The sequence below is a fragment of the Colossoma macropomum genome, unplaced genomic scaffold (genome assembly GCF_904425465.1).
Source record: "Colossoma macropomum unplaced genomic scaffold, Colossoma_macropomum, whole genome shotgun sequence".
Taxonomy (NCBI): Eukaryota; Metazoa; Chordata; class Actinopteri; order Characiformes; family Serrasalmidae; genus Colossoma; species Colossoma macropomum.
Genome location: NW_023494799.1, coordinates 914,006 through 935,272, shown reverse-complemented (window position 1 = coordinate 935,272; position 21,267 = coordinate 914,006).

Sequence of the window (21,267 nt, the reverse complement as noted above, 5' to 3'; positions counted from 1 at the left end):
CCAGATTAAATTTGCAGCCACAAAGCTGACCGTGCGGAGCTGGTGGTCAGAGATAAAGGAATGGACAGTGTGCTGACATCATCACGGCACAGTCAAAATGATTGTGTTTCTATTGGTTTTAGTGTTGCTCTTCAACCCGAACCTGAGCTTTACGCTCGTACTGGCATTACAGTCTGTTTGTGGAGGAGCATCGGAAATCACATTACTTTTATATTATATAATGGACTCCTGCACACAGGTATAGTCCCCCCTCTCCACCCCCCAATTTAAATTTTCAAACCTCCTCTTTCAAACTGAGCTAGAGGTGATTAAATAATCTGTAAGTGAAGATCTACTCTGATCTCCCAGCTCTCACAATCCAGACGATAGAAACTTTAACATCAACTGACCAACAAACATCCATCTGAATTAAAACTACACACTGATATATGGATACACTCATCTCCATGGTTACGCTACACTCATCTCCATGGTTACGCTACACTCATCTCCATGCTTGCAGTACACTCATTTCCATTGTTACGCTATCTATTTCCACAGTTAAACTACACCCATTTCCCTAGTTATGCTATCCATTTCCATGGTTACACTACACCCATTTCCATGGTTAGAGTACACCCATTTCCATTGTTACCCTACACCCTTTTCAATGGTTACACTACACCCATTTCCATGGTTACCCTACACCCATTTCCATGGTTACACTACACCCATTTCCATTGTTACCCTACACCCTTTTCCATGGTTACACCACACTCATTTCCATGGTTACGCTACACTCATTTCCATGGTTACCCTACACCCATTTCCATGGTTACACTACACCCATTTCCATTGTTACCCTACACCCTTTTCCATGGTTACACCACACTCATTTCCATGGTTACGCTACACCCATTTCCATGGTTACACTACACCCATTTCCATGGTTACCCTACACCCATTTCCATGGTTACACTACACTCATTCCATGGTTACGCTACACCCATTTCCATGGTTATGTTACGCTCATTTCCATGGTTACGCTACACATCCATTTCCATGGTTATGTTATGCTCATTTCCCTGGTTACGCTACACCCATTTCCATGGTTACACTACACTCATTTCCATGGTTATGCTACATCCATTTCCATGGTTACACTACACCCATTTCCATGGTTACACTACACCCATTTCCATGGTTACACTACACTCATTTCCATGGTTACGCTACACCCATTTTCATGTTTACACTACACTCATTTCCATGGTTACACTACACTCATTTCCATGGTTACGCTACACCCATTTCCATGTTTACACTACACTCATTTCCATGGTTACACTACACTCATTTCCATGGTTACACTACACTCATTTCCATGGTTGAGCTACATTTATTTCCACGTTTATGTTACACCAATTTCCATAGTTGCTCTACACCTCTCTGACTTCATAGCGCCCCCACTCCCCATTTCTGATACCGAAACAACAGCTTTATGAAGCTGGAGTCTTTGAAGTTGTCACAGGTGCTATGTACTTATGGAAGTCTTTAAGGTTTAGATCTGAAATTTCACGAATTTCACAGGCAAGAATTTAGCGCCACTTACACGTCAGTCCTGCTGAGACCCGGCCGATCACCTTCAGTGTGGATCCTCTCATCATGTGGAGGCGAGTTGGAGTGGGAGCATTACAGAGCGATGTTAGCACCGTATCTGCGGCAGCTGTGGGTCCAGCTGCTCTGTTTTTCCTCTCACGGTCCAGACGCCTGTCCTGCTTCACCTGTGGTTATTCTACACTGATCCTGATGCAGATCCCAGCCCGCATCCCCCGGGCACACGCAGAGGCGTTTGGGGGGAGCCATAGGGGCTGTGAGTGATCGCTGCAGGGCTTTAGAGGAAGCCATTAAAACACCATTACAAACACACAGCGAGGCAGGACGGTTAGCAGCTGTCACAAATCACATCATCACCAACACCACGGACACAGGGATTCACCACGGACACTGCTTAACCGTTACTGTCTGCTAAACAGTTCATTTATATGAAAGTGATGTCACTCTTATCACAATGATTTTAGCACAGGTATCCCTCTACAGTACGCATTATGATGCCAGGTGGTAAAAAAATTTTGGTTTGTATTTTTCTTAGTCATAAAATAGAACATATAAACATATCACTGTAAAACACGACTCATCACTTCAGCCTAAAAACTACTTCATGTGGTTACAGGGGGCAGTCATGGTAGGTTAGGGAACCAGCCTTGTGACCGGAAGGTCGCCGGTTCGATCCCCTGAGCCGACAGTACGTGACTGAAGTGCCCTTGAGCAAGACACCCAACCCCCAACTGCTCCCCGGGCGCTGTGGATAGGGCTGCCCTCTGCTCCGGGCAAGTGTGCTCACTGCCCCCTAGTGTGTGTGCAGTGTTTCACTGCATGGATGGGTCAAAATGCACAGGTGAAATTTCCACATTGTGGGACTAATTAGTGATTCTCTAAATCAAAGTAATTGTAATAAAGTAATAAGGTACTAAAGAAAATGGTTCTATATAGAACCAGGACCCCTCAAAGAACCCTTTGGATTCTTAAAGAGTTCTTTTGGGTGCTATAGATGGTTATATATAGACCCTTCTTTAAAAGCACTCTATATAGCACCAAAAAGGTTCTTCCATTGTTACAAGCTTGTATCATAACAATAGCAGAACCCTTTTTGGTGATATATAGAACCAGTTTAAAAAAGTTCTAAATAGAACCATAAACAACATGTTCTCCATCAATCTGAAGAACGATGAACACTCCAAGAACCCTTTGATCAGGCAAATGGTTCTTGGAGTGTTCTTGGTTCTACATAGAACAATTTTCTTTACTAAAGAACCCTTGAAGAACCATCTTTAATAATTAATTGTGCAAGTATGTAATTAACAATGTCAAATACAAAATAAAGGTCATTGTTGATTTGTGAGGGTTAAACTGAGTGAAGTGTAGTTTTGGGTCTGGTTGGCTGAAGCGTATTAGCTAAATGAGTGCGTGTCAGTCAGAGACGTGTGGGCCGGGGTTCTGTTTGAGAAGACGGTTCTCCTTCACTGCTTCTGTTTGTAACAGTCCAGCGCATTTCTGATTTATAATCAGCGGCTATCGGCCGTCCATATCACTGCGCTGAGAAACTGACCTCACTAAAGAGCAGCGCTTTACCCTGAGACGATTACACAGACCGGAGTGAGTGAACCGCCTCTTCACCCAATCAGATTCAATCACATTCACCCTTAAAACGACAGTTATTATTGACCTTTTAAAGGAAAGCCTGACTGACAGACCTGTGTGCCTTAAAATAATGTACGTGTTCAACAAAAGGAGAAGAGAGCTGCACTCATTTCACTCAAAGTTCTACCTCATTCAAAAGTTTCTCCCAGAACTGTTTAGAACCTTTATATTCTTAACAGTCGCAGCCGCTCAGCAGCAGCTTCAGCAGAGCTCATTCATCTTCCACCTCATCACCTACTAAAGGTCCACTAGCACCACAAACACAAAGCGAATTCTCAGCTTTAAGTGAGGAACTCTGATGGACGGGGTCGTGTTCAAAGAGCTGAGACGGACACAGAGCGGAATGAGAGCGGAGGGCGGAACGCGCTCCCGTTCCTTTAGCAGAGCCACCGGAGAAAACGCTTAACGGCCGATGCGTTCACTCCTGTGATGGCTGAAGGAAATGGAGGAGCTCTGCATGAGTGAACGGCCTCTTTATCCAATCAGATTCGATCAAAACGGTGGTTATTACTGGCACTTTGTTAGGCTATTTAAAGGAAACCCAGGCTGCCTTAAAATGATATATATCTTCAGTACTATTACAACATAATGTATAAAGCAAATGGAAAATGTTTTTTTTTTATTATAAAACCATGAGAAATAACTGTACTACTCCGGACACCATTGCTGCACTGTAATGATGTCATATGGCTGCACTGGACTCCTACAGAGGACAGGACAATCTAAACAGCTTTCCTTTGGGTAAAGTCAGGCTGTGGCTACAGCTGGAAGGCTGAATGATGTATTAGAGCTAAATGAGGTGTTTAGCTCGCTGTTCTTCACTCAGTGGACGAGGAAGAGTGAACATCTGATGCCGCAACAAACATGACAGACTACTAGCAGAAGGATTCTGTCGATTTTTAATAACAAATAAAATATTTCTGCCCTGCGATGGACTGGCGACCTGTCCAGGGTGTATCCTGCCTTCCGCCCAATGACAGCTGGGATAGGCTCCAGCACCCCACCGCGACCCAGAAGGATAAGCGGTTTAGATGATGTATGTATGATGTATGTAAAATATTTTTCTTAAACAATATATTTTAACAGTATTGAACACGTTCGCTATATTGAGGCTCATATGTCTCAACAGTCACGGTTCCTTTTAAATACACACTTAAAATGGTCCTTCAAGGGTTCTTTAGTAAAGAAAATGGACACAAGAACACTCAAAGGACTCTTTGCAGGCTTAAAGTGTTCTCTAAATGGTGAAATGGTTCTTCAGACTGAGGGAGAATGTGCTGTAGATGGTCCTATATAGCACCTTTTTGAAAAGGGTTCTATATAGTACCATAAAGAGTTCTGGTTCTGTTATGATGTCATGCTTGTAACAATATAAGAACCCTTTTTGGTGGTGCTATATAGAACATTTTTCACTGTATGTAAATCAGCAGGCTACAGTGAGAGTCTCAGTGGACGGTCAGCGGCGTTTTCTCTGTGTTTGTGGAGTTTCCAGCTCGGTCGTCACACTGAGGCTCAGAAAACACACAGCTGTTAACACCTGTATGACTCTCTTAATGATCGGGGTCTCATAAACACTCTTAACCCTGAAACGCAGACACTGATGATGCTCTAGTAACCTGAGAGCTCACGTTCCCTCTCGCCTCACCTCACTTATTACAGAAGTGACAGATAAGCGACAAAATACCAAAATAAAGCAAAAATCTAGTTAATTGTATAATTTAGTTATTTCCAAAAGTACACTTAGTCAGGTTTACACTATAAAGGCTGCTTGTAGATCAGTGTGTTTTAGTTATACACTGTAAAAAATGGCTCATCAGATCAAACTAAAAATTACTCAATGTAGTAACAAGTTAATTAACTAGTTTTATCATAATAAACATTTTGAATGAACGATTCTTTCAATCAGTGTAATTTTTGAGTTTAATAAAACTAGCTCAGTTACTTGTTACTACATTCTGCGATTATTTTAGGTTGAATGGAGGAGCCATTTTCACAGTGTATGATTCTACTGAACTCGTTCAGAGTCGGGGCTGAAACTCATTTGAGACTTTTAACTGATCTTGGACTAAAATCCTTTTGCTTTGAGTGACTCTAAACCTTAATTATGATTATTTTATTAAAACTCTCGATTTAACATTTCACTTCATCAGTACCAAAACAGTCATAACTCTGGAGAAGACTAGAGTAACGTTAACTATTTAACTTTCATTTATTTTTTTTTTTTGCTCTCAAGAATTCTGTCTTTACTTTTTCTTTTGATGTTCATTTTGCTTTTATTTGAAGGAAAAGGAATTGCCTTTGTGTATGCAACATAATTAAATTTGTCTTGCCTTATGCACTGTGTCCAGTGACAGCTGGGATAGGCTCCAGCCCCCCACCGCGACCCAGAAGGATAAGCAGTTTAGATGATGTATGTATGTATGCCTTATGCATTTAAGGGTCAAACACTCATACATTTTAGGGTTAAATACATTTAAAGGTTACATATTAATGCATTTAAAGTTTGAACATTCATGCATTTAAAAGTTAAACACAACAGAATGTACAGTTGATGCATTTAAGGATTAAACACTAATGCATTTAAACGTTGAACACTCATGCATTTAAGGTTAAACACTCATGCAAAATGCACTTAAGAGTTAAGCACATACATTTTAAGGGTTAAACACTACTACACATCAATGTATTTAAAGGTTAATACATTTAAGAGTTAAACTCGACAGAATGTACAGTTGACGTCTGACTCATTGAGTCCTTTTCCATGTTACTGTTTCACATTCTTATAGAATGATTTTCATCTTCTAGGTTGTGGAGCTGAAACTGACCCTCACAGTCGGATTCTTTTTCTACTTTATTCACCCGAAGCTGTTTCGAGCCCTCGTTCTGCTTTACAGCCACTGCATTCAGGAAACCGTTTGTGTTTGAGATGATAAACCTGCCCCACCGCGAGTCTCCAGTCCAGGCCGAAGATTTAAGCAACAAGAGTTTTTCTGCATTTGGGAAAACTTTCCTCACATTTCGGAGACTGGAGACAAAAATGCGGTTCTGCGTAAGTGGATTATGATGTAATTTATCTTGTTGAACCACAGAAAAGGCGGGCCAGCGTCTGTCCCGCAAAAACGAGGCCTAAACAGCGTGCCAGAGAAACCGAAGCAGACATCGGCTTCCCTGCAGTTTACATTCCCTCCTACTCCCGCTCAAACAGCCATTCTTTTCCCAGAACTCCGGCCTGGAAAAAGGCAAATAAATAACCCGACTGCAGAAATGATTTCCATTGTAAATGGGTTGTGAGAAATGAAAGAGATCCAGAACGCTCGAATAAATCTACCAAAGGCAGAAACGTGTCTGACAGCTCTGCGCTTTAAAGACAAAATTAGTTTAAGCAACTTCAAAACGGCGCCGCTCCCTCAGACTGATCTGGGTTGTAGGTGAGGCGTAAATAGAAAAGCTGAAAGTCCTGCGTCTCCTGATTTAGTCCGAACAAAGGAACGACAGCACAGCCACAGAAATAGCTCAACTCGCTCGAGGTTTGAGATTCAGAGCAGCGTATTATCTCATTCTTTCATTTAGCGCTGGAAAAGCGCTCGGCTTAAAGCAGCGGCGCGGTGAAAAATCAAATGTACACAAATCTAATTTTCCTCTTGTTTGGTGTCTGAACTTCTTTAGTTTTGCACTGGAGCTACAAAGCTAATGTAGCTAACAAGTGATAGAAGCTAATATTGTAACAGAGGCTTTTTAACAGGAGTTAACAGGAATCCACAGGGGAAAAGAGTAAGACTGTCGGCCAATCAAATCAGACCTTGGATCTTAAGTGATCAGTGCAAACAAAATTAATAGGCACCCTGCAAAACTATTTTCAGTACATAAAAAAATGACTTGCTATTATTTTGGGCCTGTTTACAGCTGCATCAACATGCGTTTGGGGTGATCGGATCAGGTTTGGATTTCACTGCATGGGAATCCAGGTGTGAACACTTCCAGGACGAACTGTGATCGGATTACAATCAGATCCCTCAAACCACATTTAACACGTGTGTAAACGCAATGTTCTTCGTTGTCCGTATATAATTACGTGAGCTGGAATGAATCTGCTGAGCGCTGAACAGCAGGTGGGAGAATAAACAGTGAAGTGAAAGATGTGAAGCTCTCCCCCAAACCAGCAGCTCCTCTCACTGTGGGTCGATTAAAGAGTCTAATCTGAGCTCATCCACTCGAACCATAACGAGGAGGAGTGTAAACAAGAGTAACACAGAAAGTGTTGATGCTCTTTTATGCAGTTTAATTGAATCATCTGCTCACACTACAGCATTTTAGTGAAAAGTGTAACCGGAATCCGGCTGAAGTTCATTCAGACACGATCCGAACATGAAACACATCGGAGTTTATAACGTGTGGAAACCCGTTAAATGTCAAGGCCCTAAGTTTATACACACCTCTATAACCTAAGAGTAGCTCAGCCAGTTTACACTGAAGTCTCTGTAGTTACTGAATAATAAGCCTCAGTGTGTAATAAGCCTAAAATGCGTTTTGGTGATCGGATCATGTTCAGATTTCATCGCATGAAAGTCCAGACATAAACACCTCCATGACTCACTCTGATCGAATCAGTCAAACCACATTCAGAAGGTCAGAGACGGATCTGAACAAACTCAACATGAGTGTAAATGGAAACCTTTCCTTATCCATAAACAGCTACGTTTCATCCGTATATAGTTATGTTTTATCCATAAACAGCTACGTTTCATCCGTATATAGTTCCGTTAGTGGAACCGCGTCTGCTGAGCGCTGACTAACAGGTGAGAGAGTAAACAACGAAATGAAAGATGGAGGAAACGCCAAGACCGCTTAAAGGCTAGCATCTAATGCTAACCTAAATGTTTACTTTGAAATTCAGATGTTTAGCAGCGTCTACAACGTACTGAGTGATGTCCCGCTAAATACTATGTGTTGTTGTTGTTTTCTTTTTGACATTTTGGAATTTTGGACCATGGCCCCCAGTCGCTCAGCGAGACAGAGCAGTCACGGAAGAGTGGCAGGAGACGGGACGGTGGGATGCGACGTTTTCACTGCAGGAAACTGAAAAGGAGAGGGAGACTATATGACGTGATGGAGGAGGAGGAGTTTTGGGCGTCGTCCCTAATTATTTCATAAAACAGAGCGGACCACATCACACTGTACTGTGGTGGAAGACGACACAGATACTAGGCATTTACAGAATGACCAGCACTGCAACCGCTGATGCTCACCCTGCTGTCTCTGCTCTTTATGCAAATGAGCTGAGTGTCGGCCCGTGAGATCGCTATGAACGAAGAAAGCACTGTAAACCCACCACTCCAAAAATTCAACTTTAGTTTTCACCGGTATTCATACTAGTTCTATTTAAAGTTATATTTTTACAATTATTTTATCAGTAAAACTTTTTTTATTGTTGTGCAGATGGTTCTTCAAGGGTTCTTTAGTGAAGACCGTGGTTCTGTATAAAACCATGAACACTCAAAGGACCATTTGCATGATTAAATGGTTCTCTGCAGAGTGAAACTGGTTTTCAGATTGATGGAGAATTGTTGCAAATGGTTCTGTGTAGCACGAGAAAGGGTTCCGCTACAATGTCAAGCTTTTAATAAGAGTTTTTGGTGCTGCATAGAACCATTTTCAAAAAGGTGCTACATAGAACCATGTACAACACATTCTCCATCAATATGAAGAACCATTTCACCATGCAGAGAACCATTTAAACATGCAGATGGTTCTTTGATGTTCATGTTTCTAAATAGATGGTTTTCCTAAAGAACCCTTGAAGAAGCATCTTTTTAAGCCTGTGGATTTGCCGCGTGCTGTTCTAGAGCTCTGATATGATGAGTAAATTTGAACCGAGTTAATAAAGTCTAAGTGAGGTGAGAGGGCGGTGCTGGGGAGCTGGTGGCTGGAGCTGAAGGTTGTGTTCAGGTTTAATGGAGCCTGATGGATCTGCTGGCGTTTCTTTGAAGCTCAGCAGACAGGATGTAGTTAAGTGTCTCTGTAACGCCTCCTGAGCAGAACTTCCTCCATTAACCGTCTCCATTCAGGCCTCCGTGCTCTCCGGCTTTAAAGGTGAACACCATTTGTCCCTGCATGGCTCCGCCGGCGAGAGAGTGGCCGCTACGTCAGCAAATGTGCCAAATTCGGCACTCCTCAAAGACTTCCTCCTCCCTCCCTCCTCCCTCCCTCCACTGCTCCACTCGCTCCTCCAGTTAATTAAAGGCAGATTGGCTCCTTAAGGACAGTAAAGGGAAAATCAAATTATCCAGCGTGTTTACATTTTTTCTTAATTCATTTCTTTCAAGATGACTTCATTTTCAAATGTTACATCCCAGTGCTTCCACTTATTACCGAGCGTTTAATCTCGCTCTTTTCTCTCGTGCCGTCCGCCGCCGCTGCCTTTTATGTTGTTCCTCTGTGTTGGAGTAATGGACTGAGCGTTAAGATGAACTTTGGGCTCTTCTGCCATTTGCATATGAAAGCTTTATAAACTCAGAGCTCCAATCAGCTCTCAGAGCTGCCAGCGAGTGAACGAGGGATTTGGGTGGTGAAGCCTGTAGACGGTTGTTGTCGTTCTCTTTCAGGCGGCGTGAAGATCTTCACCGTTCACTCCTGTAGATGTGTGAACTCCTCCCGATGGCTGACGGGGTGGAAAACTACCTGGAAGGCCGACGTGACAGTTTTACACCTCTTACAGCTTCATAATCGAACCTTTTTACCCAAAACATGGAAAGAGTTGTTTACATTCTGCAGACTGTCAATCTAAACTGAAACTGTACAAATGAAGCTTTTTTTTGCAGATTCAGGTCATGAGATAAACTCTGCTGCACAACAGATGATTAAAAGGCTGCTTTTATATCAAGATACAATTTTAACATTTATGTTCTTTGCTTGATTAAAATAAAAGTCTCAGGCTGTTTTTAAATGTAACACGATGTATAGTTTTAGTGTAAACAGTTCCTCCAGTTACGTTTGTGTATTCAGTGGATTTTTATGAGTAATTTTGATTCGTACCAAAATAACTGATCATTGATTGAATCACTGAATCGTCAACTATAATCTAACTGAATCACTGTGAAGTCAGTCATTATTATATATACACACTCTCAGCACTTTATTAGGAACACTACACTAATGCTGGGTCGGGTCTCTCTTTGCTCTTAAACAGCCTCAATCCTTCAAGTCATGGATTCCACAAGATGCTGGAAACATTCCTTTTGAGGTTCTGGTCCATGTTGACCTGATTCCATCATGCAGTTCCTGCAGATTTTTCAGCTGCACTTTTATGCTGTGAATCTCCGGTTCTACCACATCCTAAAGGAGTTCCACTGGATTCAGATCTGGGGGCTGGGAAGACCACTGAAGAACACGGAACTCACTGTCATGTTCATGAGACCAGTTTGAGACTTCTGCTTTGTGATGTGCTGCATTATCATACTGGAAGTGGCCATCAGAAGATGGTAAACTGTGGGCATGAAGGGATGAACATGGTCAGTAACAATCCTTAAATAGGCAAGCGATGATTGATGACTGATTGGTATTAATGGCCCAAAGTGTGCTGAGAAAACACCCCCCACCCCATTACACCACCTCCACCAGCCTGGACTGTTCACACAAGGCAGGTTGGGTCCATGGATTCATGCTGTTGGTGCCGAATTCAGACCCGACCATCTGTGAGCCTCAGCAGAAATCCAGATTCATCGGATCAGGCTGCGTTTTTCCACCTTCAAATGTCCAGTGTTGGTGAGCCTGTGCCCACTGCAGCCTCAGCTTTCTGTTCTAGTTTTAACTCAAATAAACTAATTCTGTTGCACATAAAACTGAATGTATTCCAGGTATCATCATCAAAAGGGATATTTTTGATGATTTCATACATTCAAATGTCATTTTTGAGGTGAATCAACTTATTACAGTTTAGTTTAGTCTGTTGGCAGCCTTAAACCTCCACATTCAAAAAGTGATCAAAGTTACTCAACAAATGTGTGACTGAGTGAAGCTGCTGTTTAAGTGAAATACAGTGACGTTTGTTTTGTTAACACGATCTTGTTGGATAAAACTTACTTCTTTCCCATTGGCTCCTGGCTCCATCTATTTGCATATTAGGTGTTTCTTTCCGCTTGTTTTAATCACCATCAGAGTCTTTTCATTCCACCCAGACTACCTTTCCTCAGGTGTCTGCTGTTCATATAGGCTTTACTCAGCCAGCTGACCTTGTGTTGTGATTAAAAGGGTGGGTTATCATTCTCTCTGCTGCTGAGCTGGGGGTCTGTGCTGGTGGGTGACCACGTTCACACTAAGTCTTAACCCTTCAGTGTTTGGCAAAGTGGTCAATATCACTTCATCAGAGAAAGTTTTTTAATTACCTGGTGATGTTTGAAGTTAAATTGGGATTTTAGCTTTGAGTAACTCAAGAAGTTAAATTAAAATAAATAGAACTTTCAAGTTGCACAAACCTGCATTTAAGTTAATCACAAAGAATTTAGGTTTTTACACAAACATTAGTTATGCAGTGTTTGGTATCCTAAGTACACTGAACTTGCAGATTTGTTCACCAAAGCTTAATTTTTTAAGGGGAATAGGTTACCTCACATTTTTTAAGTTGTGAACTTATTGGGTTTAGAGTGTACATCACTGCCACACGATTGGCTGATTAGATAATTATCTAATGAATAAGGAGGTGTACAAGTTCCTAATAAAGCTCTGCGTTATGGAGTTTGGGAATGTTTCGCACAAGGTTTTTTTTGTTTCAGTGTAAAAAATCTCTCGTCAAATCAACGTAAAAAATACTTTATGTAGTAACAAACAACTCAACTAGTTTAATTCAACTGAAAGATACACCGATTGAGAGAACTGATTGTTCAAAGTATTTATTTTGGTTGAATAAAACTAGTTCATTTACATGAAGTCATTGTTTTCACTTGATCTGACGAGCCACTTTTTACAGTGTTCTTTGGTTCTTTATGGAAACCAAAAGTCGTTCCTCTGTAGTGACGCTCCAAAGGACCCTTTGTGGCACCTTAATTTGGGAGCTTTGTAGTGCTGCTCTAAAATCACTGCAGGCTCTACTGTGCAGCAGCAGGAAGTGGAGGAGACGGTGTGGTGAGAGAGGAACGACTTCAGGATACGACTCCTGCAAAAACACTGAAAACACAGCATCTGATCACCGTCAGCACCGAGCGCAGCGTCCAGAGTGTGTGTGTTGGGTTGGGAGGCCCTGAGGCGAGCGTTTTCTCTCTCTCACACACACACACACACACACACACACACACACCCACACTAACACTCCTCCAGAAGGCTCCTGAATCGGTTCATTGTTCCTCAGCTGAGCCCGAGCGCCGCCTGCAGCAGATCATCAACACACTGAGTCACGCTGAAGCCACGAGGTGAAACAGCAAATTAAAGCTGTAACTCATGTCTTTATTACGGATCTGACTGACAGATATTACTGCCAGCATAAAGAGCCCAACACTAAACTCCAACCACGCCGCCGAGCCAAACGACCTTCACCCGCTCCACAGTCCAGCTCTCAGACGCTCTCGAGCTGCTGCGGCTCTCAGACTGTGAATCGTCTCTTTATAGAATCAAAACGGTTTCAGCTTCATTCGCATTGACCTGCTATAAAAGCCCTCCCTACACGAGCTTAAACCACTGACGCAAAATCAATGCACACCTGGACTTAGTCCAGATTTACAGTCCTGTAGAGACGCTGCAGAAATCTGCACATCACAATTTTATTTTTATTTCTAGAGTTTTTCTAGTTTGACCAAGTCCAGTTTCTACCTGCCGGCTGGGACCATAAAGTATAAAGGCTATAAATACTCTGTTAGTGTACTTTAGTAACATTCTAAGTATCTGTACCTGAGTATTTCTGTCTCTTAATACTTTTTACTTTTACTCTCTACAATTCAAAAGAAAAATCACTACATTATTAATCCAGTCGCTCTACATTTCTATTCATACATTTCATTTTCAAATTCATTTCATTTTTTCATCAGACGACTTCTATTCAGGAACCTGCAATAATTGCTCTGCAATAACTGTACTGTAATATTAATACTTCATATATATATATATATATATATATATATATATATATATGAGTGCAAGTGTCATTTTTAGTTTTTGACATAATAAAAACCTGTTGTCCTTTACATTGTTCGTAAATTTCATGATGAATGGACCAAAAGAAACGACCCAAATTGACATGGAAAGACGTCTGGTTCCATTGACTTACATTAAAGTAAAGTATGTTTTTCCTTCTCCTGTAAAGTTACCATTTTGGAGATACGAGGTTTTGCTCTGACAGCAGTGCTATATGAATGTATTTGTATTGTGTTTATCGCTGCTGTTGGAACAAAACCTTGTACTCCAAAATTAAGGAGAAAACATACTTTACTTTTAATGTAAGTCAAAGGAAAAACACGTTTTTCCTGGGTAATAAAGATCCATTTATTTTGGTCCTTTTATCGTACAACTTCACCCATAATGTAAAGGACAACAGGCATTTTCAGATATTTCAGAAATTCAAAATGGGCATATATTTTCAAAAAACAATAAAATTTCTCAGTTTCAACATTTGATTTGTTGTCTTTGTACTATATTTAATTAAATATGATTTGCCTATCATTAAAATGATTTGCCTATCATTGCATTTTATTTCTGAGTCCCAGTTTTTTTGGAAACGGGGTTGTTGATTATATTGTACAGTTATAGCTGAGTTATAGTTATAGTTATATTGTATAACATTTCCTACCCTATTTTACTATTTTTATCTGATGTATGTAAATTCTGTGTTGGTCTTGTTTGTATGCTGCTGGAACACTCTGATTTTCCCTTGGGGATTAATAAAGTCTTATCTTATATTCTAGATATTACTGATAAAGAACATCTGTATCTCATATTTGAAGATTTATTTGAAGTAACCAGCTGGTAAATACAAGCATACAGTAAACTTCACTGTAGTGTAAAAGTTTATAAGCTGGACAGTAAATCAGAAAGTTCTCTAAGTACTGGCTGATCACACGGGGTAAAAGGCTGTACAAAGACGCCTACTATCTAGAACCGAAACTGAATCTGGGCTATAAAAAAATCATGTGGTTTTAATGGGTTCTGATCATATACAGATTTTTTAGTAGTTACTTTTCACGACAGTGAAATTTAGCGTTTGTACTACATGATTACTCCATGAATTATTATTAAATACTTTACTGTGTCCTTTATCAGCTTAATATCTAGAACTTTTTTTCTTACTGTAATTTAGTTACACTGTCTCAGTACTTGGTATAAAGATCTCCGTGCGAAGAAGAGAAGCTCTAAAGACTCACAAACAGCTCTGTAACATTTACACTGTATTTACTAAGAGTTTATTTAAGACTGTTTCTATTGGCTGGATTATTTTTTAATAATTCATATCTAAATCTGTGTAAACTGTTCACTATTTGTTTGTAAAGAGCTGAAGGGACTGTTGGGTTTGTACAGCTGATACAGATGTGTTTAGGTTTTAGAGAGGAACTCTTAAAAATGCTTCTGGAGAGAGAGAGAGAGAGAGAGAGAGAGAGAGTTAAAGAGAGAGTTAAAGAGAGAGAGAGAGAGAGAGAGAGAGAGAGAGAGAGTTAAGGAGAGAGAGAGAGAGAGAGAGAGAGTTAAAGAGAGAGTTAAAAAGAAAGAGAGAGAGAGAGAGAGTTAAAGAGAGAGAGAGAGAGAGTTGAGAGAGAGAGAGAGAGAGAGTTAAAGAGAGAGTTAAAGAGAGAGAGAGTTAAAGAGAGAGAGAGAGAGAGAGAGTTAAAGAGAGAGAGAGAGAGAGAGAAAGAGCGAGAAAGACAGAGAGAAGGGGAAGAGAGAGAGAGAGGGAGAGTTAAAGAGAGAGAGAGCGAGAGAGAGAGAAAGACAGAGAGAAGGGGAAGAGAGAGAGAGAGAGGGAGAGTTAAAGAGAGAGAGAGCGAGAGAGAGAGAAAGACAGAGAGAAGGGGAAGAGAGAGAGAGAGAGGGAGAAGCAAAGAGAGAAAAGACCATGAATCAAAGACAGAATCTAGTAAATCACTTTAAAACAAGATCATTAATCTCATATTTCTGAGACTGTAAATCCTGGTGAGCACAGTCTGCACAGCAGCTCTGAGAGCGAGTGATGGTGAGAGAGGCTGAGGGACTCCCACGATTCCCGGCTGTTTGAAGTGTGTGTTTCACACCTTCACTGTGGGCTGATCTGCCTGGAAGCCCCCCCAAACGCCCCCCACCCCCAACAGAGCCCCCCTTCGCCATGTGCATGCGAGCGTGGAGGATCCGGACTAATTAAACGTGAGGGAGTCGGTGTGTGAGCAGGTCGGAGGAAATGGTGAGGAAAGCAGGCCGGTCCAGCGAGTGTGGCTCTGCGGAGAGAGGCCGGATTAACTCTGCGTGTTCTCCGGCGTGAGAACCTTCACAGGCTTTGAAGTGGCCGGAAAAAAGCCGCGACCTGCAGATACACACAGACCAGAGCTTCAGCAGGACACCATCTCAGCTTCAGGTGGAAACTCAACCGGACTTTAACTCTCAATCAGGCTGTTCAAAGTGGAAGTTCAGCAAAACAATCCGATTTGCCCACTTTTAGTTCCTGTGCACTGCAAAAAATGGTGTCTTAGCAAGTAAAATCATCTTAAATCTAGTCAATATGTCTAATGTTTCCATTAAAAGACTGCTGTAAGAATATTAGAACTTATTTCTAGACATTTTTACTTGTTTTAAGTCATTTTATTCAGTGAAAGTGTCTTTCTTTGGCAGATCATTTGACTTGTTTTAAACATTATTTCCAAAAACAAGCAATACAACCTGCATTATTTCTCGAAACACGTGAAAGATTCCATTGGCAGAGAGTTTTACCAGATAAAATTACTCAAAACATGTAAAAATGTCAAGAAATGAGTTATAATATTCTGAGAACCCTCTGTAATGAGGCCCTTTTGACCTGGAGCACCGTTTTCTTTTCAAAATTCTTTTGAAAACACAGCTTTACTCATGTGGACAAATTGGTATGGTGCTTGAAATGGGTTCACCAAAGAGGCAGATGACGTGTATCTCAGCCCCTCTTCATAGGCTCATAACTCCGGATGTGAGTCTCGTATGATCTCGAGATAAGATGGAATGGAAAGGGCGACTCTACAGATTCAGGAAGTGATTTAACTGGATTTTTGGAAATGTTTGAGCTGGATTATCACAAAGAAATTAATAGAAACGTTGAGAAAAATCCACACCAGAGAGTAAACACAGGAGGGTTCATATCCGTCACTTTATGAGCTGTATGAGGGAAGATAAACAGGCAGACATTTTCCAAATTGGTAGATCATGATTGGTTGTAAATGTGGGTCTCCTTGTTGTTTTCCTGCCACAAACATTGTTAGAAATAAAGGTACATGTTTCATTCATCAGAGTACAAACAGTGTAAATGTTCCCTCAAAGCTCCAACAGTGGTTTAAGGTCTGATTGTGAACCTTAAATAAGTGTTTCCAGGTGAAAAGTTCGTATTTGTACCTTTTCATAACCGAATGTTTTAAACAGAACAGTAAAATAAAAGCCTGGAGGCGAGACGGGGTGTGTGGAGTCAGTACAGCTTAGAACATATCATTTCAGTGGATTATGGTTCAGTTATGTTCCCTGACTAAAGGTACTGAGATGGAGCCTTGAGGGTTCCACCCCAGTGACAAGAGGGGAACTGACCCAGAGACAGTTTAGTACCTTTATTTCTGAGAGTGCAGATGTGCTGTCCTCATATTTTCCATTACATATTTCTATTTTGTAAATCTTGGTACTGTTTTCTGTCTTGTCTTGTTTTTGTTGAACTATCGCTTCTCCACAGCTGTGGTGATGTTCCGTGTGCTCGGTGTTGTCTTTGTGCTGGTGTGAAGGCCGGTTCTCCTCGGGGCGTGAACGCACACTGCTCTGGTGTGGAGAAACGCTGCCCAACAGGGACTCTGCTGCTTTCACATCAAAACGTTCTCCAAGAACAACGCAGCCAGACGAATCCTTAGATGTCCAGTTGTGCAAGAATTCAACAGCTTACAGAAGAAACGTGCAACTGAACTGAACTGCTGGACTGGATGTTATCTGCAGTGTTCAGTCGCTGCTGCCCTGAAAAAACAATTCTTTAAATGTACAATACCGCTCAAAAGTTTGGGCACGAAGTCATGAAGCTGTTTGAGAGAAGCTATGAGGCTAATGTAGCTAAGAAGTCAACACTAGAACTCGAAAAGTCACTCAATGACGCCGTGCGCTAATTAGCATATTTGTGATGTCATCGTGTCGTATTATCGTGTCATATGTGTTGCTTTTGAGAAAAAGGGTCTGAAAAGTCACTGAATCCATCGACAAAGTCACTAAGTTGGCAACTGGGTGGTGCAGACATGCTGAGGTTTCTATTTATACACAAATCCTATATGTAAGCTTTATAAGATATATAAGATAAGAATAATTTGAATCATAAACATAATCTAGCATTCATGTCCTTGCATGAAGCGTGTGCTCAAGAAGGGGGCGGAGAGGCGGAATTCGGCACAAACAGGTTGACAACCATATTGTGTCGTGAACCACATCCACAAATCTGCACCACCTTAACGAAGACCTGGATGTGGTTTAAGCGGACTGAGATACATTTTGGGGATGCATTTACAGATTTGGGTGACTATTGACTTCAAGTCTTTGCTGTCTATGTTAGTTTTAAAGCTCCAGTGCTAAAGTAAAGCAGCAAGGATGTCTTGAATGATCGACTACATCTAGGGTAAGTGAAAATTGGGGAAATTAGATTTTTTTGCCAAACTTATTTCATAATGTTGAAGTCTGTTATTGTGAAGAAATAAAGAAAAGTCTTCATTAGCAGGCTTTTGGCTGTCCTGTGTTGATATATTCCGTTCGTGTGAAGCTGATGTAAACATGTCAGGTGAATTCTACACGCTACTTATTTTTCACTTAGGAAAAGCCCTTCAAGCGTTTGGCACAATAAAAAGCATCTTAAAGTTTCTCCTGTAGTTTTCGGATTTGAGGACTGTAAAATATTCGGTGGAGCTGAGCCGCTGGCACTGACCCCGATATCTCAGTGTATTTATTATTGGAAACGAGCGCGAGGTCATGCTTTTTGTCGGGTGCCACTGGGACGCCACCGCTCCATTCCAATATTTCTGCTTGTCCGTGCCAATGTAAACTCACACTGAGCTGAATAAAAGCCACTCCCTGAAGAGCGCCCCCTGCTGGCGGGGGAACAAAACTCTGCAGAGGCCTCTGATGATAAATAGGCAGGGTAATAAACTGGCACTGGATAAATAAAAGACGCTCCCCAAAGAGCGCCCCCTGCTGGAGGCTTGGCAGCAGCGCCCAACGATAAATAGACAGGATGATGAATGGTCAGGCTTTTCAGTCAGGGTTCAGAGCGGTCCTCCTGGGCTGCGGACGCTAACTTTAGCAATGCGCAGCAATTTGTAGCCGACGTCTCAATGAGGAAATGATGTGTGGGAGAAAAGTGGGTGAAGCTGGACTGGTCTGGGGGCTGGGGGGCCGGGGGGCTGGGGGCGACGGGCTCTTGAGGGAGGGAACCGATACGGCTTAATGATTTCAAGCTTTGAGGAAACCCAGCCAGCATCAGCTCGGCTACTTTTGCTTCAATTTGAGTTAATATATGTCAGGTTCACTTTGAGAGAAAAGGAGAAATTCTCAGCTGCCAGGCTCTGGAAGGCTGTCAGGGCGCAGGCGGTTTTCGCATGTTATTGTAAATGTAGAGGGTTTGCGGCGACTTTTCAGTCTCTGTGTGGTAGAAAAGGCCCAGCGATCGAGTTACAAACTGAGACTGAGCCTGCTTGCCCCAATAATCAGCATTTAAAAATAATACAATCAAAGCGTGAAGCGCTGCTCTCAGTCCTGGCTCGTTCTCAGATATCTCCGTCTGCATGGAAGCAGAATGGGTGGCATTCCTCACCCGGCCCGGCTCACTAAAGCAGTGTTTCCTTCGCCACTTCCTAATTGAGGCTCCGCTGAGCAGCTTTCTAAAAGCGTTCCGCACGCTTCATTTACCGCACTGTGTCCGGGACCCGGCTGGACTTACGCTAGAACTCTGCCCTGACCCCCCGGGTCAAACTGAGCCGAAGCTGCTCCGGCCTGCTAATGATGCGGTCTGGGAGGGGTCACGGAGGTCAAGTCCATTTCCAGGCGGGTCAGCGCTCCGGGCCCTCGTTCTGCAGGTGGACGAGGATAATGACCCAGCAGCTCGGTCACAGCAGGCTTCACTAAGCTGCCGGGGTTAAGCAGCAGAAGCTCTTGGATTTCATTTGTGCTGCTCTGTTTGCTCACAAAAGGATTTCGCTGTAATCGGCACACAGAGTTAAAGTATTCTGACTCTTCACGTTGGTTTATGAGCTCGAGCTCCGATAAATAACCTTTAAATACAAACCTACAGTCTCAAAATACATCATACATTTGTAGGAACTGTGGAAACATCCGACAAAACTGAAATACAGAACTACCAGTGTTTATCTGCACGAGGATCCATAACAACGACGATGTAATGCGGTCACACTCAAAGGGATAATTCCACCAATTTTCCAAACTTTCTGCTTAATTACATGGTTGACATGTAAACAGATGTAAAAGAGTGGTTTGATGCCCAATTCTAGATCTGAATTGGAATCTTGTCAAGTATAATGATCTTAAATACAGTCAATAACTCTAATATTTCTCCTGATGAGATTGTTGCAATCTTAGATTAAGATTATTTAACTTATTTCTAGACACTATTTACGCGTTTTAGGTAATTTTATTGAGTAAAGTTAATTATCTCGTTGTACTGGCAGCACCTTTTTTAAAACAAGCAAACATTTCTGCCAGTATAGTGAGATAATTTTACTTAATAAAATGAATTCAAACAAGTACAAATGTCTAGAAATAAGTTAAATAATCTTGGTTTAAACTTACAACAATAGGTAAGATAGTTTTACTTGATAAAATTACTTAAAACAAGTAAAAAAAAGTCTAGAAATAAGAAAGATAATCTGAAAATTAGCTCACAACAGTCTCAACTGGAGAAATATTAGATTTATCAACTATATGTAAGATAATTTTACTAGACAATATACCATTTTTGCAGTGCGTCTATTAGAGTTATTTTAATTTTATCCACATTTAAGATTTACACCAAGTTGTTATGGATGTATTGAGAGTGTTTCATGTGAAACCAACAATTTATGATGAGGACAAACCAACTGCACCCTGCATCATGAAAGGGATCTTAAATTGATGGAGAATGTGTTGTAGATGACTCTATAAAGCACCCAAAGGGGTTCCTCTATTGTTACAATGCCAAGCAGAACCCTTTTGAGTGCTATATAGAACCCTTTTCAAAGAAGTTCTATATAGAAACATATACAACACATTCTCCATCAATCGGAAGAACCATTTCACCATGGAAAGAACCATTCAATCATATAAAGGGTTCTTTGAGTGTTCTATATAGAACCTTTTTCTTTACCAAAGAACCCTTGAAGAACAATGTTTTTTTAAGATTCTAGCTAACAGGGGGGTATTGGATACACTCAGAAATAAAGGTACTAAACTGTCTCTGGGGCGGTTCCCCTCTTGTCACTGGGGTGGAACCCTCAAGGCTCCATCTCAGTGCCTTTAGTCAGGGAACATAACTGAACCATAATCCACTGAAATGATATGTTCTAAGCTGTACTGACTCCACACACCCCGTCTCGTCTCCAGGCTTTTATTTTACTGTTCTGTTTAAAACATTCGGTTATGAAAAGGTACAAATACGAACTTTTCACCTGGAAAAACTCATTTAAGGTTCACAATCAGACCTTAAAACCACTGTTGGAGCTTTGAGGGAACATTTACACTGTTTGTACCTTGATGAAGGAAAAACATACCTGTACACAGCCTTTATTTCTGACAGTGTAGACTAAAAATTGAGGAGAAAAAATGAAAAAGAAGCTTTGATATGTGAACACAGTGTGAACCTGAATCTGTCTAACTGGCTGTAAGGGGGAACTACAT